Below are 19,828 nucleotides of genomic sequence, written 5' to 3' on the forward strand. Positions count from 1 at the left end.
CTGATCTGAAGAAATTTTGTATAAAAGTGCTGAGAACAATCTTTACTGTTTGTAAAGTGGGGTGGGGCACACTGTTGATGGCTATTACTCTCTGAGCAGATATGTTTACCACATGAGAAAAACATCCTATTTGTGGTCCGAGTCCATCTGTGTTACGTACTGAATTAATTGATGGATTGATTTGGCCTGCTTGACTTCCATTCAGTCATGGCGGTTTTTAATTCATCGATGTAGTATATTGACTACGCGTCCCATGATCACTCTAGGCCAGGGGTGGGCAAACCGGTCCTCGAGGGCCGCAGTGGGTCCTGGTCTTTGTTCCAACTGATTCAGCACACACAGTATAACCAATGAGGTTTCAGTGGAAACAAGAGCACCTGACTGCAATCAACTGATTGCACTTGTAAGAGACCAGATTGGTGAAAAGCTGTCCTCATGATGGGTATGAACCAAAACCCGCACCCACTGCGGCCCTTTGTGGAATAGTTTGCCCACCCCTGCTCTAGGCTCATGCAGCCAATGGCATGGGATCTAACGTAGCACATCTAGGTTGCTATTTGTTGATAACTAGTGTGTGCGTGCTAGTGTTGGAGGGCATTAAAAAAAGTTAACAAACTTTTTTCAAACAAACAACAAAGTCATGTCTGCTCATTACTGCATTTGACAATCGACTTTCATAAACAGGACTAGTTTGAAGTACAGCGCTCTTAATTTGCCACTCATTGTTCATCATGTAACCGTGAGTTAGGGCTCTGTGACCCACGGTCTTAACCTGTCCGTTGTTAAACCAAGGTTATGCGTTGCAGCCTAGTCGGCAATGACATATTGGCGGTCTTTTTTGTTCGTATACGGAAAGACAATCTTTACTTAATATGTATGAGTGAGGAGAGCATATCAGCTCACTCAAAATGCTGTCAAACAACGGAACTGTACGATTTTGAAGCCGGCAAGCTGCCTCCTTAAGTTACTGTCTTTACACACGAGCAATGATCCTCATGCGCCACAGCGCCAACCTTTGATGCAGTTTGGGGGAGGAGTGGAGGAGGGGGGCTGCTAGCGGCAGAGTTTGTTTTTTCAAGGCAAAGCTGCGTTGGACATTTTAGCTTGAGACGACAAAAATAAATTCGGAAAATACATTTTGGGAGCTTTTCATTTGGATCGAATTTTTTTGCGTATTGAATCAAAGAGGGCGTATCGAACGGTTCAATATAAAACAGAGTATTGTTGCATCTTTAGTAAATAAATAATGTGCGAACGAGATGTTTACTGAGCTAAACCTACCAGTTCTGTAACTTCTGTCCAAAAATGTTGTCCCTGGTTTCAAATTCACTGGTAATAATCCGGAAGAACATACAAATGTTCAGTTGAAGAAATCAATGGCTTGAGTGTCAAGGGCTGAAAAAGATAGGAAAAAGAGTTGACTTGATGCAGAGGTAGCTTTTTTATATTCACCTTTTTCTTGTGTGCATTGCCTTGCGCCACTGACAATGACATTCTCCTGTTTCAACAAGCTATCATTTACCACCATATGCCCTGTCTTTCTTATATATTATATCCTCTGGTTGTCTCTGATCGTTCTTGGACGTAATTTGTATTGCTATTTTTGTGTATCGATCGCAAATGCAACTTAGTGACAGCCAACGAACACTTTTAATTTTTTCATTAATAACAAATCTCAATTCTATTAATTTATTTACACCCCCCCCCTTACTAAAGTTGTTTCTTTACAACAGAAAAGTTAACAACAGTGGCAGGCAGATAATATTTAAATATTTTTTCAGGTCATTCATTGTCAGACAGAAGCAGCACGGAGAAACGCCACGCTAAAAAATAATGAAATATCAAAATGGCTTAAAGGGATCCTCTATTTTTAAGACAAGTAATTCTTAAAACATAAATGTTAGTATGAGTTATAATAATTTGATATTAAAACCCCTCTTAATGTTTTTGTTTTAATAAAGTTTGTAAAATTATTTTAAGTGATAGGTCGCCATTCTTGTTACGTCGCAGTGCGTGACGTCACTGGCCCCGAATGCCGAAATTCCAGCTTGTCACTCGTTAGCTTTCCCAACATGTCGTCAGTTCTACCCTTCCTATTTGAACCACATCTGAAAAGTGAAGAGCAGGACAGCACTGTCGGTCGTTCACAAGACGAGCTTCAGGGAAAAATGCGTGCACCAAATACATGATAAGACAAAAGTTGGGCAAAACTGGTGATGCGAGAGAGTCCGGTTGGGAACTCCGGTTGGGAGCGGGTGTGCATGCTGTTGGGATTCGGGAACTCCGGTTTTATTAGCAGATATTCAAGGTAAGCATATTGCATTTTCAGACGTTTTCCCAATATAATTATGTAGATTGTTAGCATCCAGAGCTGTCGTGTGCTTTACATACAGTACAGGCCAAAGAGCACACCTTGCGTAATCCAGGTCTTGTACATTGTAACGCGCTAAGATACGTGTATAAAAGTACCAGAAAGGGGAGAAGCTTCCACTTATGCACATTTATTCTCAAAAAATAATATTTCCACCTTGACCACTCTTCACTCGGGAGCTCAGCAGTACGCAAACACGCATTCCCTGACGAACTCCAACATTGTTGTAAGGTCCACGTCAGAGTCACTGCCGTCACTGTAGCGTGCCATAGTGCTTTAATTATTTAGTATGATTTGGGGAAAACTCCCACGAAGAATAGTCAACAAAAAAGATAGCAATACTAATCCAAATCCGCGTTTTTTTACTCACTCGAAGATCCAGGAATTAGACAGATCCCATGGCAATATCGCAGCCGCGATTAGGCCGTCAATTCCACAAAATAGACTGATCCGAAAAGCCGCTGTGGGACCGACGAATAAAAATAAATGGACAAATCCAAAACCATTATTGCAGACGCGATGGGACCCTTACTTGACTGAGGATCCAGGAAAAATGTTCGGGCGCGAGTTGTAACGCGTGGTGGGTAGGATACATGCATACAGGGACCAAAAAGGGGGAGAAGCTTCCACTTATGCACATTTATTCACTAAAAATAATAACTCCACCTTGACCACTCACTTTACTCCTCTTTTTTCCATTTGACTGGAAATTGCATCCAAAAGCAGCACATCGTGGCATTTTACTTCGCGAGTTTAGGCAGCAATAAGCAATTGTTGAACACGCTACACATTTGGAAAGATATCAATGACGTCATCACTGCGAGCCCGCAAACCATGGCGCCAACTAACTGTCAAAATATGGACTAAATATTATAAAATATTGCCATTGATTTAACATTTTATGTGTTTCGAACAACATATTTTAGTACAAGAGAACAATTGTGGTTTATTAGAGCCTACATGTATTTAAATCAGAGGATCACTTTAAACTTGAAACATAACTTGAACCAAGGGCGTAGGTTTGGTCTCAACATTGGTAAGGACGATACAACAGCATAACTTGCATGTGCACTTTTTGCTCGGAATGGGATATTAATAAAACCAGACAAATTAGGTGAACGGCGATCACGACGAATATGAATCTAATCAATTGATATGCTAAATCTGGGGTGCTCATTACGTCGATCGCAACGCTAGTGTGGGTAGCTCGTGGCATTCCCCCCAAAAAAACAACAACAAAGATTTTTTATATACTTTTTATGTACATAGTTAGTTATGATTATGTTGTGTTGTGTGAGCAACATTTGAGGTAATGCAGCACCCATCTCTGTCTAAGCAGCTTCTTGCTCACGTATTTCTGGTTCTATAGTTTCCAGCAGAGGTCACTGCATTTCTCACAATTTAATTAACAGTAACAGTAGAAAACACAAACAGAAGGACACTTCTCTCTAAGCAGCTTCCTACTCGAGTTTTGCAGGTTAGCAAGTTCACAGTTTAATGTTATGCTAACTCTGATTCAGGTCGGACTTCCAGTAGCAAAATTAGTGGTATGTTTCCAACCTCCACAACACTGGCATCTTTTTAAATTACTTACAGTGGCTGCTGCTGGCCAAAAAAAAAACTTATAATATACCTCTAATATAACTGTATATACTGTATAAACTCTAATATACCTCCCTCATCTTCGAAGCGGGTGGAGGAGACGGCATGTTATCGACATGTATTCCTATCAGGGCTGTGTGAGTGTGATCATGCGTGTTTGTGACGAGGGTGGGTCAAGTCATCAGCCAATCAAACGTGTGTTTGTGTGTGTGTGTGTGTGTGTGTGTGGGGGGGGGGGGTCCGGCACATTCAGCAAGTGAAAAGGGGTAAATGTAAGTTTGAACATAATGAAAATAATTCACTTAATAATGGTTGGGTCAATTCTTTACTTAAAACACATGGGAAGACAATTTGAATCACGTGTATAACTGGACTCATTATACAATGCATATAAGGTTGCTTAAAGTTTGGTGGGGACAATTTTAGCTTCCTGAAAAGTTGGTAGTGTTATGTCCCTACTGTCCCTATACAAAGCTTGACACAAATGGAAATTCAATTGAAACACGTGGAAAAAACACCTAACTTTTAAGTGATGTGTGTTATCAAGCGTAGTGACATTTTTAGGTAAGAAATAGGATTTTTTTTTAAGCGAATAGAAGAGTGATAGAAGTTTTTGTGTTAAAGCAGTGAATTTGTTGTTTTTTCTAGTCACATCTGAGATGCAATTGTTTGCTGTTTTCAGCAATGTACATCTAAAATACAGACATTGATTGTCTAAAAATGGTTCAATATTGGATGAAATGTCTTGTTTTCTCATCTATATTTATAATTGCTCTTTACCTTAAAAAATGTTTTATCCAATTACTCAATTAATCGATGAAATTTTCAGTAGAATACTCGATTACTAAAATATTCAATAGCTGCAGCTCATTTACCATTTAGCCAATCAGAAGAAGGGGTGAATACTAGCGCAAGAGACGCGCGGCTGCACCTGAAGCAAAATAACCCAGTTTTCAATTGATTTTCATATTGGATGGTCAGATACATACTGATATGCGTCAAATTTCCAAATATCTGCACTAGGAGTGGGAACCTCAGGGCACCTCACGATACGATACGATTCGCGATACAAGGCTCACGATAACGATTATCTCACGATATCACGATGAAGCGATTTTCGATATATTGGTCAGAAATTGGATACATGACATTCTACGATACAACTGTTGAAACGGGGGAAAAAAAGATATTTAAAAATAGAAAAAAATACTGTTTAAGTCATTTATTAAACAGTGACACCTTTTCTGTGCAACATTGCTGTAAAATATAAATCTACTGCAAATTGTGCACCTGCACATATAGAGGAAACAAACCACAACCACTGATATCGCTTGGAAAGATCATGATGAATGGCACCCTTAATTTCTTTAAAGTTTTAAATCTTAAAAAAAAAAAAAATAAATAAAAAGTGCCATAGGTGTCAGCAGTTGAGCTTGGAGTGGGGCAATGATAAAATTGGTGGGTCTTTTCTTCGTATATGACCTTATTTGCTTGGTTTGAGCACTTCCACTATCTGCTTCAGCATTTAAGATGCCAGACTTGCTCAGTCACAGTCTTCCTCACCTTAAAAACAACAAAATAAAACAAAAAATATTAGCTACTTCATAGCTTTTGAGTTAAAATCCTGATTTTCTTTTTTTGTGTTGGAAGTATCGAATTTAAAAAAAATATGAATTGAATGTATAGAAATTAAAAATGCAATAATTACCTATTTTTAATATGTAAGCAACATTAATTATCATGCACATCACTTTATATATCTTGGAACCTATTCAAACCATTTTTATAGCTTATTGTATCAAAATGACAGTAATAACAGTTTGTGTAGTAAACTAGATGGAAAGTGGTTCTCAAATAATATCAAATAAATCGGTAAATTCATGTGGGCTTGTTCGATATTCATTTTCATCCAGTTTAGGGTCCTGGTTTATTTTATATCATTCAACACCAAATGTCATCAAAATAATACATGTAAATTAAAAAGTCAATTACATTGCAAAACTTTCTTACCTCAAGTGATGAAAGCTAAGCTCACAAACTCCTGTGTCCACTACGTCACCAGCTACAAGTGAAACTTATTTTTCTAAGACAATTCTTGCATACAGCAAAGTCCTTGTTCACCTTACTTCCTTTCTTGTTGGTGTAAAATCTAAAGTGTGTCCCCATGTGTGATTTGTAGCAATATTTTGCTCATTTTTTCCTCCACCGTTCTCACGGAGCTTTTTTATTTTTTCAACCCACTTGGAGCTACATTTCTTCTTCTCTAGACGACTTGTGCGCACTTTACCCTCACCGCCACTCCCGAGCGCCCCTAGTGGACCGCCAAGGAATTGCTCAACAAACATTGAGCAGTTGACAGCATCCATACTCCATTGTATGGCCAATATGTTAAATAAAAGTATCGTTACTTGGCGGGAGCATATCGATAACCGATCGGGTTGCAAAATATCGCGATATATGGCTGTATCGAGATATTGTCACACTCTTAATCTGCACCAATAATCGGCCCGGCCGATAATCAATCTGTACTGTAGTCTGAAGAAACCATGCCAACCTTTTGTCCTCTGAGAAAAGCTGTCAGTGTCAGGATGTCGCGTCACCTCAGCAGTTTTGGTCCTACAGTTATTGATTTGAACTGCTGAAACAAGTCATGATATCTGATGTACAACATGCATAGAAAAGATTCTAAATGCTATTTGCATCCTCTTTCAATGGCTTTCATCACTTGCTGTCCTAGCAACCAGCGCGCATTGTTCTCTCACACACACGATCCTCTCTGCTTTGCAGTTAATGGTCGATTGAAATTTTTGCCCATGGAAACAGCGATGGCTCGGCCCAGCCGGGAAGAATTTGGCATCAGAAAATTTGAATGAGTCCACACACCCTCCGCCCATTCTGCAAACTCCTTTCAGTTCACCTTGGATGGGCTTCAATGAGACCCCACATAGCTTTTTGGCTTTTTCAATCCCATTTTCTTCTCCATTAACGATTCTTTTGAGCGACCTCGGAAATTCTTTACGGCATTGTCCCCTTTGATTGAGCTTCAATGTGGTGCGGGCCAGCGCTTGTCACACTTCATCAAAACGGGTGTTTTCACTGACGAAGCGGAAGCGGTCATGCTGCTCTCACTTTCTTCAACATTGCAGCAGAGGTTGAGATGGGCCTGTTTCATCTGCCACCAATGTTGACTTTAGCATTTTCATCTAAGCCTTTTGGATGAAAATACTTATTATTTCAAAATGTCTATGTCTAGTTGTTGTTGATGAAAACACAGAGACTAATTTTGTCTCGTTTTAGTCAACCGTTAAGCAAAACGTTTTTGTCTGTAAAATTCAAAAGTTTCCGTCCAAAAACAAATGAATAAAGGTTGAAAGAGATGTCGAGATCTACAGCTTTCGGGAGCAGCAGCAGAGTAGATTAAAAAGCTGAAGTACGTGGGGAAAAACTTAATAATGCACATTGGTACGACGCACACAAAGAAAACTTCAATTTTAAAAAATCGTTAGAAAGTTGTACAGAATAGACTTACAATCCGCTAGCTTGTCGTTTCTTGTTGTCTTCCAAAATTACACCTCGGTGACGGCGCTTCAAGTGTTCGTTCATAGCCGACGTGCTACCGTGGTATGCGAGCTCATCTTAGCAAAGAGTACACACAGTGGTACCCTCCATATTTTCCTTGAAATAATTCCAGGCTCTGGCCATTCTGGTCCGCTTTTTTGGCTTTATGCCCGTTTCACTGCTTGCATTGAGAGCGCCCGCCATTGTAAACTTTATCCGCATGTAGTTTTTTTTTTAACTTGTTAACCCGTCGACGGTATGTTTTGCCCGTTGACGCATTTACGTCATCGATGGCGTCGGGACAGCTCTAGTAGATATCACAAATATATAGAGAACTAGATGCGAAATGACAGACATGCCGGCGTTTGTAAATAGCCGCCGTCTTAAAGCAGTAGACTTCTCTGGAAGGCTCTGTTGTAGCGAACCTAATTATCTTTATATCTAAAATACTCCTAAATCGGCAAAATCTTGACTTGAATCTATCATTAAATGATGAAAGAGTTTTAAACCTTTCACATGTCGATAGTAGACAGAAGGGAAATTATGGAGCAATTTTAACGGTTGATTCACAACATTAAATTAATTGAATGTGGTTTAAAGCTGCTTAACTTGATACTGAAATAGTAGTTTGGTTTAGCCTGAGAGGATTTTTGAACAATTTTGGAACTATTGTACGAAACATTAAAAGCAGCTAATAGCTGGGGTTGGTGCATCAATAATCGATTTATAATCGAATCGTAGCCACTGAATCGTAATCGAATCGTTAGGTGCCCAAAGATTCCCACCTCTAGTTGGAACCATCATTTGTATTGCATTGAATGAGGTGTGTCCAAACTAAGGGTGTAACGGTACATGTATTTGTATTGAACCGTTTCGGTACGTGGTGCTCGGTTCGGAACGGAGGCGTACCGAACGAGTTTCTGACATAATGTAACCCTTACTTTTCAAGGCTGTGAGTCGATCGGGTTACAATTTCTTTGTGTAGATTATATTTACTCCGTCTTCTCTACTATAATGAGGACCTACACGGTAGGACAGTAAGAAACGTCAACGGCGCGACAACATGGCCGCCGCGAGAACGCAGTGAAACGCGGGCGTTAAAGTCAATCAGCCAATGCACACCAGTCGCAGTGCGGCCACTTGTTGGACGCGTCCCAGAAGCGGCTCAACGCGACGCACGCGAAAAGAACGGCAGAGTTTATTATTTGACGCGAGACGCGGCCCTCCTGCGTCAATACTGCTAACTAGGATCGGGCAGACCGGAAGTACTCGCGTAAAAATACGGTGGATCCGGTGGATTATCAAACTAATATGCAATCGTAACCCACTTTTTGAGTCCATCAGATCTCTTGAGTGGTAGATTGGGGCACAGTTGACTTGTCTTTGTTGATTCACTGCAGACGCGGCTCAACATGACGCACGCGAAAAGAACAACAGAGTTTATTATTGACCCGAGACGCGACCCTCCTGCGTCAGTACTACTACCGGTAGCTAGGATCGGAGAGACCGGAAGTCATTTGTGTAAAAATACGGTGGATCCGGTCAATTTTCAAACTAATATGCAATCGTAACCCACTTTTTGAGTCCATCAGATCTCTTGGGTTGTAGACCACAGTCGACTTGTCTTTGTTGATTTACCACTGTCTTCTCTGCTATAATAATAACCAACACGGCCCCTGTTCAATACAAAACCCCTCTACCACAACAAAACAAGTAGGAACTAATATTCACATAGGAACTAAAGTTATACAACATAAAATCTACAATATAAATGACTAGTACATCACATTTGTAAAATATAAACACATAATAAAGTAAATAATAGCCCATTTAAATAAAATAAATTGAAATGAGCTAAAAGACCTGTAATTAAATAATAAGATTAATACACAGATCCTGCTTACACAATTAAATTTATTAATTTCTGTGTGGCGGTTTAATTTGAGAAAATCCACCAATAAAGCTTTTGAAAAAAAAAAAGATTCATTGAGGCATTTCATTTGTAAAATACATGTTAAAATCTTTGTCATTGGGATTGCTTTTCTCTTTAGCACAGGACTTCTTTTTTCTTCTTTCTTTCAGAAAGAAGGCTGACCAATACGCGGGGTCTGAAAGGCAAATTGTTGTTGGATTATCTTTGAATACCTGCTACTTTTTGAGCAGAATTCTAGCTTTGTATAAGCTAATGTTCCTATTGTTGAAAGCACAAAGGTGTGTAATAAACAACTAGCACATTTATATTTTGCATTTTTTTTCTTACTATACTGAAAATGAACCGAACCATGACCTCAAAACCGAGGTACGTACCGAACCGAGATTTTTGTGTACCATTACACCCCTAGTCCAAACCTTTGGCTTGTACTGTGTATATATTTACATCTTGACACTGTTCGTGTTCAATCCTCGGTTCAAGCTCAGTTTTTCTTGAAGCTTTTGAAAGCTTAGTTTAAAAGAAATTCTAAATATCTATCTTGCCTATTCAGCTGTAGTTCTGGCTAAGCAAAGCAAAGGACTCTCTCTGAAGTGCTATTCACATGATCTGTTCGAAAAATAATTTGGACCCATGATGAAATACTTTGAAGGATTCTTGTTCATTTCATTCTTTTTTTTTTTGGGTTTGTTTTATTGTTTTACAACTTTTATTGACAACATTTTACGGTTAGGTCTTTATTTTAATTGGGAAGTTCAGAATTTTGACATTAGGCTTAATCGTAAAGTTAGCAAGAGTTTGATTAGTCGTTGGAGTTAATTTGAACAATATCCATGCAGTTTGTTAAGTTTCAAGGCTCCGGAGGGGCTAAGCTAGTACGAGTCAATGGTGGTTGAAATCAACCCCATCGACGAATTCAACCCCCGCTAACTCGAAGATTAAGCCTTATATGAGAAATTCAATTATATGCGATGACAAACATTGGTAAGCAGCTTGATTTTTTTTTTTCAGCGAAAACGTGCCAAATAGTGCCAACAATCATCCTGCTTTGTGAATGCTACATCAGTAAACCAGAGAGCACTATTAGCATCATATAAGGTGGCATACCATGTTGTTCAGTGCAAAACCCCCACACCATAGCAAAGGAGCTAATACTGCCTGCAGCATTTGACATGGTCTCGGTCATGCTGGACGATACAAGTGCTGCAAACATAAAAATTTGCCCCTCTGTCCAATGACAGAGTAATTTTTTTTTCCATTACTTTTTTGTGTTTTTGGTCAAATTGTTTGGCATATTGTGCTGTGAGTTAATGTTGATAATCAATTTGAATGTATTACTATTTATTGATTTTATTAAATTTTATTTTTCAGTATCAATTCGTCGAAAAATGTACCTTGAGTGTATGTTTAGTTTTTCTAAATTCTGGCAAATTGATGCGCTTTAAGTCTTTTCTGTCACAAACAAAAACAATGTTAATAATGTTATACTGTACTTTATTGTAAGTTGATCTATATTACTTTTTTCTTTAATTTTAACAAGGAAAGAATTATATGCAATGCAAAGGTGTACTTATGATAATTATATAGAAAAATGATTTATTGATTATGATCTATGATTATAATCTATGATTATTTATTGATTATGATCTATTTACAGTGGCCGGAAAAAGTTGGGGGGGGCATGAAATGTTTACTTCTTCTATGGTAATTGAGAAGCACTGATTTAGTGTGTGATAATCATTTGGCACATACTGTACCTTTAAAGGCTAAAGCAACACTGGATATTCTCTCTTGCCAAGATAAGAAAACAAATCTTACCATGTGTTCAAAACAAGCCAGCTTGGAGATTACTTACACCGGTAAGTTGGGGGCTCGGGGCAGCACACTACATGAGTGACACGACCCAAACACTGCTACGATGCAGGTTAACTACTAAGGGTGTAACGGTACATGTATTTGTATTGAACCGTTTCGGTACGGGGTGCTCGGTTCGGAACGGAGGCGTACCGAACGAGTTTCTGACGTAATGTAACCCTTACTTTTCGAGGTGTGAGTCGATCGGGTTACAGTTTCTTTGTGTAGATTATATTTACTCTGTCTCCTCTACTATAATGAGGACCAACATGGACAGTATATAACCCAGAAACGTCAACGGCGTGAGAACGTGACCGCCATGAGAATGCAGTGAAACGCAGGCGTTAAAGTCAATCAGCCAAAGCACACCAGTCGCAGTGCGGCCGCGTGTTGGACGCGTCCCAGAAGCGGCTCAACGCGACGCACGCGAAAAGAACGGCAGAGTTTATTATTTGACGCGAGACGCGGCCCTCCTGCGTCAATACTGCTAACTAGGATCGGGCAGACCGGAAGTACTCGTGTAAAAATACGGTGGATCCGGTGGATTATCAAACTAATATGCAATCGTAACCCACTTTTTGAGTCCATCAGATCTCTTGAGTGGTAGATTGGGGCACAGTTGACTTGTCTTTGTTGATTCACTGCTGTCTTCTCTGCTATAATAATAACGAAACACGGCCCCATTTCAATACAAAACCCTCCTACCACAACAAAACAAGTAGGAACTAATATTCACATAGGAACAAAAGTTATACAACATAAAATATACAATATAAATGAATACTTCATCACATTTGTAAAATATAAACACATAATAAAATTAATAATAGCCCATTTAAAAAAGATCAATTGAAATGAGCTAAAACACCTGTAATTAAATAATAAGAATAATACACAGATCCTGCTTACACAATAAATTTATTAATTTCTGTGTGGCGCTTTAACTTGAGAAAATCCACCAATAAAGCTTTTTTAAAACCGTTCATAAGGGGGAAAAAAATGATTCATTGAGGCATTTCATTTGTAAAATACATGTTAAAATCTTTGTCATTGGGATTGCTTTTCTCTTTAGCACAGGACTTTTTTTTTCTTCTTTCTTTCAGAAAGAAAGCTGACCAATACGCAGGGTCTGAAAGGCAAATTGATGTTGGATTATTATCTTTAAATACCCGCTACTTTTTGAGCAGAATTCTAGCTTTGTATAGGCCACTGTTCCTATTATTGAAAGCACAAAAGTGTGTAATAAACAACAAGCACATTTATATTTTGCATTTTGTTTTCTTACTGTACCCAAAATTAACCGAACCGAGTTATGTACCAAACCAAGATTTTTGTGTACCGTTACACCCCTACTAACTACACATAGTGTATTATCAGAAAATGTCACAAATTCTAAACATACAGTACGACGGAAACGATGGTGCGTTTTTGTCTCGTCAGACGAAAACTGGAATTCGTCTCGTTGTGTTTTAGTCTACCAAGACTCGTTTTAGCTCGTTATGGTCTCGTCATGAAAACATTTTTTATCGATGAAATATTTCCCTTATCGTTGACGAAAATCGCAATAAATGGGACTGATTCATCTGCCACGAATGGAAAATGTCTCACTGCTCTAACTTGGAGCAGCATGGAGTAGGATGACGGGGAGTAATCGTTTTGGGAGCAAGAAACATCATCGGTCATACTTTACAGTGAGGCGACGCACAATTCCAGACTTCACCGTGCAGGGAAATAAATTGCATTACCTCATGCGCAAAGATACGACTGGAGTTTGGATGAACTTGGCACATGTGGCCTCCATTTGTGCTCTATCAGTTGACTAACTAACATGATTTATATATCTGTTTTAAGGCATTTAAGCATGGATGATTGATTGAAAGGACGAGCACTTGATGATGTTGACAGTGGCGCTTCTTTTCTGGTTGTTAACTGCTGTTTTTTCTGCCAGCAAAACATCTATACAATATGGAGGAAAGTCATTTTTTAGGACACACCATAAATTTTGGACAACTTTGTAGGAAGGCCGTTTACCGTTCAAATTTGACCAGTCAGGGAACTTTGAAATCCTTATCTCGGTCATCATTTAGGAAGAAATAGGAACGGGATTGTGAAATATTTCCCCTGGAGTAGAAGCTTTTTAGTTGCAAATGATATTTTCCAGTATTCTAACATTTAGTTAAGTGCAGGAAAAACAGCATATGCTTTTGTAATAATGAACCAAGCTTCTGTGTGCCATCAAAATGCTCATCTTGGGATAGATGTACCTTGCTGATGTTGTTTAGTAGTTCTTCACAGGGTTCCAGTGGGTAATCTAAAAGTAAGCAGATGTGAGTCCAGCGCTAACCCTTTGATTCCCAGTTTCTGTTCGCTTCTAGCCCAAGTAGCTTCATTTACAGATGAGCTCGTCCATTTTTTTGTCCCAATCATATATTTTTTGCACCCGAGTTCGAGTCAGTCGCCCGATATTGAGGATGTGCCGATACCGTGTACCGATCCGATACTTTGACAATTTATTATTTATTTATTTATTACAATACAAAACATTTTTTTGTTTCTTTTGACAATGTCCTCCTCCACATTGCTTAGTTTTTTTTGCTTTTTTCCACACCCGATTCCAATCTTCTAAAAATGGCGTGCTCGGGCCCGATTCCCATCATGTGACCGGATTGAGGAAATCCCCAATTGTTATACCTCTGGATTATTTTGTGGATTTTAGGCCTTAAACACTCACTGCCATTGACAGTGATAGATGTTAAATTTATTTTAATTGTGAAGGCTGACCTTCGTGAGGAATAAGCGGCATGGAAAATGAATGAATGAATGAATGAATGACATTGAGTGATCATATTACAACACCGTAGACAGCGATAGACGTCCAATACGTGAACGAACGCTGCTTGCCCTCCTAATCAAAATTAATTGGGCGTCCCTCGTTTTTTCGCGGTTCATGGGGACCAGAACCCGCGCGAAAAGTGAAAAATCACAAAATAGCGCATCACACAAACAACACGACACGCACACACACACATTTGTGTGTGTTCAATGTATTTATTCTGATTTAGCATTGGAAAGAGATACGTTAAAGGCATGTTATTTCCACTTTTTTTATCCAAAGTATAATTGATAATATATATATATTAGGGCTGTCAAACGATTAAAAATTTTAATCGAGTTAATTACAGCTTAAAAATTAATTAATCGTAATTAATCGCAATTAATCGCAATTCAAACCATCTATAAAATATGCCATATTTTTCTGTAAATTATATATATATTCTGTAAAATAAATTGTTGGAATGGAAAGATAAGACACAAGATGGATATATACATTCAACATACGGTACATAAGGACTGTAGTGGGCATTTCACTCTACTGTCATTTAAATCTGTCTATGCTGTCCTCAGTCCGAAGCGTCTACTTTTTCCAAAGCTAGACAGCTAGTGAACGACGCCTTAATAATTAGACTTCTTCCTTTTTCATTTGATTTATGAATACAATGGCCTCAAACCATTATCCTCTTTAGACCGTCGTAAAACTACAAAATAAAAGTACACAAGCATTGCATTAGCAACAACGTTAGCTTAGCACGCTATACAGGTTCACTAAACATAAACAAAAAGCGTCTCATACAAAAAATATAACATTTCGCTTACTAACATAATATGTACATTCTTTACAACAACCATACTTACGGACAAATCTTGTCCAAGGATCATATAAGCACAACATTACCAGCCCGAGACGTCGTGCAGCCATAATGAAGAAAGAAAAGAAGAAAATAATAAACCATGTCGCAAAGCGACCACAAGAGTTCGCTGTTGGACAGCGCAAAAACCCTTGCTGTAAAACTTACCAAAAGGCAGAATACTGTCTGAGCGGGACATGTGCGTTAATTGCGTCAAATATTTTAACGTGATTAATTTAAAAAATTAATTACCGCGCGTTAACGCGATAATTTTGACAGCCCTAATATATATATATATATATATATATATATATATATATATATATATATAAGTGGTTTTTAAGCAGTTCACATGAAATAATTATGATAAGTTTTAAACATATTAATGTCTCACCGAATTATTTTCAAACAAGATTAAAGTATTTTAGTTGAAAAATGCTTGCCTTTATTAAATGCTTCACTGAGTCCACTCAAACTGCTCACTTACACACATTGAGTTGCCACAGCAACTGTTTAACAAGTTAAACAATGATTGACGCTTGCGGCGATTGGAAGTTAGCGGATCTGGCAAGATCAGAGCCACACACCTGTCAACATTGTTAACTTTAATGAGCAACTCCAATACACGGGCTGACGGACAAAGAGCAGGGAGACGGAGGGAGGGAGCGAGAGTGAGACCATGCGATCGGCATCTGAATTTTTTTTTTTTAATTGAAAAAAATCTGCGATGGACTGAGGGCGCGAAGTTTGAAGGGTGAAGTAGTGAGAGATCACTGTAAATCCATTTTAAAACCTTGATCTTTTTCACCCGATTCCGACCTTCTAAAAATGACACGATCGGGCCATCGTATTCAGACAGATCAGCTATATAGCGGGCCATCTGAACCTGACTTTTTTTTGCTTTGGTATAATGTCATGCTTAGATACTTTGCATGGTGCAAAAAGGCGATGAATAAATAAAGAGTTAGATAGCCAGAGATGAATAGATGGCAGTGATGGGAAACAAATTGTGGCAGTGAAAGGGTAAGCGGCACACCCTAATGACAGGCTCAACCACACCATGATGACGGATTGATCCCACACAATATTTCTGGATTGTGAGGAGGCCCCATTGCTGTCAGTGGGAGCTTTGCCGCTTCACCAGTAACATCCCCCCCGGTCTGATTCCCACCTTGCCCACTCACAACACCGCTCGTATTCTCCTCTTAAAATGGAGTTCGCGTCACTGAGTCACGGACAGCTCACTGTAACGAGCAGAACGCCGTCTTTCTACTCACGATACGATATGATTTGCGATACAAGGGTCGCGATAACGATGATCTCACGATATGGTGAGATACATGGGTGTGCCAGACATATTTCACTGCTGCCCCAGTATTGATCTGCAGTGCCCCAGCATCAATTTCACCGAAAAAATACTTTGTAGTTTTAAATCTATATAGCCATAGACTTCATAATGATATTGACAGGACACCTTCCCTAGCCTTCAAGTTGGGGGCCGTCCCACACTCGGCTCCAGTCGGTTAAATTCGGTCGCAGCAGGGGCGGACTGGTAATCTGTGGGTTCTGGAGGATCACAGAACGGCCGGTGCCCTGGACGGCCAGCGGCCGCCATTCTTTATACATCACTGTTTTTTATCCCCCCTAGCCTCTGATTATCTACAGTTCGCATCCAATCTGACAGGTGGCAGCAATGCGCCTGGCTGTTCATCGCCAGTCTGATAGAAGAACGAAGAAAGCACAAAGTAGCCTTCATTCATTGGTTCCTTGTGGAAGCAAAATAGCGACGAGCGTTAATGCACGATATGGATGGTGGTGGCAAAAAAAGAAAAGAGAATGGTGGCGCGGAGAAGGTTAAGGAGAAAAAAAATTAAAGAAACTGGCGAGCGAAGCATTAAAATGTCATAAGTTGACAAATATTTTCGCAAGCAGCAGTCTGGCTGCAACGGCCACGTCGGGTAACAGCAGCCCAGCCCCCGGCGATGGTGAGAAGGGGAACGGCAGCCGCTCTGACGTGCAGCCGGTGCAGGGAGAGAGAAAAGAAGAGGGAGGGTGTAATGATAAGCTGGTGGAAGTTCCCCAGACAAGCGCAGGGCAAGTAAAAAGGAAATAAAGAGGGTCATTTGCTCGGTATACTGGCAATTGTTATCCACCAGGTAGCTACATTTTAAATGAAATAAATGACAATTAAAGGGTTAGTGCCAGCTAGTCCGTTTGCAATCGTGTCAAGTTACAGTATGCTAGTCCTACTATCACTCTCCTAAGAAAAAATATGTAAAAAACAACGTATGCACACGCAGCAGCAATATTAATTCAGAAGAAATATAACAAAATATGAATAAAATGAATGGTTTTACTTTAAAGTTTAGGTAGTTAAATTGATATGATATATATTTTTAATCATTTATATATCGTTTTGTTTTCTGGTTAATACTTTCCAATGAAGGTTATGTATACAGGATTTGTCTTGAAATGTTTATTGTATTTTCATTAAAATGTATTATTTGTATGGCAAGATTAATTATGGCAGGGGTCTCCAAACCGGTCCTCATGGGCCGCTGTGGGGCCTGGTTTTTGTTTCAACCGATATCGAGTACCGACAGTTTAACCAATGAAGTTTCTGCTAAAACAAGCAGCACCTGACTGCAATCAACTGATTACACTTGTAAGACACCAGATTATGCATAGGTGTTGTCTTGTTTTGTTGGAATGAAATCCTGCGCCCGCTGCGGCCCTATGTGGAATAGTTTGGAGACCACTGAATTATGGCATAAACAAAAATCATTTTATGAAATCATTTTATAGACAGAGATATATAGAGGTTTATTACAATCAATTGGATACATAAAACTTGCTTTGAAAAATAAATTCTTTCATTTGTTTATTCAGGTTGATCATAGAGCTAGTACAGAAAATGAACCCAACTCCAGTTCAGCCTTGCAGTACTTTGAGCGCCCCAAGTCAGACAGTCACAGTCTAGACACATGTTCTTCTGCATGCCCCCGGACCCCCTTAGGGTCTGTGTTTCCCTTCATATAGCGATTCTTGTGGGCTGGGCTGAGTCAAAGTCCAGGGCTGCTTTTTAGTCCCAGTCCGCCCCTGGGTCGCAGTCATTCTCAAACACATGCAGAGATCCAACGCCGGATTTAGGTTGAAAAAGTACAAAAGCTGTACCGCATACAAACACTAAGGATTGTCTCAGGAGTGATTTGTTCGAGGATTCAAAGTAAATATTATATTTTTTGTACTATGCGTGTATTTTCAAACGTGAAAAAAATCAATGAGAGAAATGAACCGTTGCTGCGCTGGCGTCATAATTTGCAATATTTACGTAAAATAAATGCTAACTGCCTCGTTTTTTTGCTTTTAATCAAGAATCGAGACTGTTTTACATTCACATCTATAAAGAATTCAGGGATTTAAGTATTTATTCACAAGAATTTTCAACGTAAAAAGCTCTTTGTGGTGATAAGGCGGCGCCACAGTGGCTTAACGACTAGCAGTACATTCGACACACGTAAAAAACATGCTAACTGCCCGTTTTTTGTTTTTTTTACCTAGAATCGAGACTATTTTACGTCCATATCTATAAAGAATTCAGGCATTTAAGCATTTATTCACAAAAATTTTCAACATAAAAAGCACTTTGTTGCGAAAAGGCGGTGCCACAGTGGCTTAAAGACTAGCAGCACATTCGACATATTTATGTAAAATAAATGTTAACTGCCTGTTTATTTTGCTTTAACCAAGAATCGAGACTGTTTTACGTCTATATCTTTAAATAATTCAGGGACTTAAGCATGTATTTACAAGAATTTTCAACGTAAAAACCTCTTTGTCTGTGTTTCCCTTGGTCAGCTTTGACGGAGTACTAATTGCCCCCCGCGCCCGTGTCCTGTCCAATTTATTAATCTATATAATCCACAGAATGCACCTATTTAATATTGTCATATTATACTATTCACTGCATATACACAATCTGCACATGGCTCCTCAATAAGGTAATTTATGGACAGAATTTTGGTTGTGATAGGCATATGAGTTGATACTTCCGCGAAGCACCTTTGGGAGATATGCTGCACTCATTTGGGTCGGGTTATCTGAGTTGGAAAATCGTTCTGATATGTTGTAAAGTCGTAACGTAGGATAAAAACATGGTTGCTAACTTGCTACAAAGAAAAGTAACCTATTTTAATGCTGCAACAATACATCACAAGTTGAGTGAACATTTCGTGCTATTCATAGACACCATGTAGTAGAGAATATTTTATTCAATTTTTCCAACAACCACTGAATGCAGCATCAATAACACGGTGCATGTGCCAATCATACAGCTGACCGTGCAAATTACTGTATTTAAAGGTTAGTGCCAGATGAACAGCCCATCCTTGTTGTTCGTTTTTACCTCTGTGTTGATGTTTGATTGGTCGCCTATTCCCATGAATTGGGAATTTAAACAGTTCAACTTTACTCTTTGCGTATCAGCAAGTTAACTGTGGTGACCGATCCTGCTCGCAAATTGAAGTAGCAGATTAGCTGCCGTCTCTTAGCTAACTGGCTATGAATACAATGACAATCAAATGCGATTTGAGTGAAAGGCTCTCACTCGAGAGCTTTGTGTAATATTGTATGGTAAATGGTGCTATACCTGTATAGCGTTTTTCACCTTTCAGATATGGGGTATTTGAACTGTATCAATACTGATGCTATTCATTGTTATTTGTTTACATGACCAAAATAAATAGAATCAATCAATATGAATGAATTGCCTATCTTTGGGATATAACCTTTAACAATTTTGTATGTGTGCTCATCATGATTTCCAGC

At 39.0% G+C, this 19,828-nt stretch overlaps 1 protein-coding gene and 1 long non-coding RNA gene across 2 annotated transcripts in view; one reads left to right on the plus strand and one right to left on the minus strand.

Annotated features, from left to right (window-relative positions):
* LOC130930867 (fibroblast growth factor receptor-like 1) overlaps positions 1-19,828 on the plus strand; it is a 133,163-nt gene that overhangs the window by 36,227 nt on the left and 77,108 nt on the right. The window lies entirely within an intron of this gene.
* LOC130930868 (uncharacterized) lies at positions 5,181-6,400 on the minus strand. The gene is made up of 2 exons (XR_009067119.1): positions 5,984-6,400; positions 5,181-5,536 (listed from the first exon to the last, which is right to left on the minus strand). It is a non-coding gene; the product is annotated as an uncharacterized LOC130930868 (long non-coding RNA).

This window comes from Corythoichthys intestinalis, chromosome 15 (assembly GCF_030265065.1).
Source record: "Corythoichthys intestinalis isolate RoL2023-P3 chromosome 15, ASM3026506v1, whole genome shotgun sequence".
Lineage (NCBI taxonomy): Eukaryota > Metazoa > Chordata > Actinopteri > Syngnathiformes > Syngnathidae > Corythoichthys > Corythoichthys intestinalis.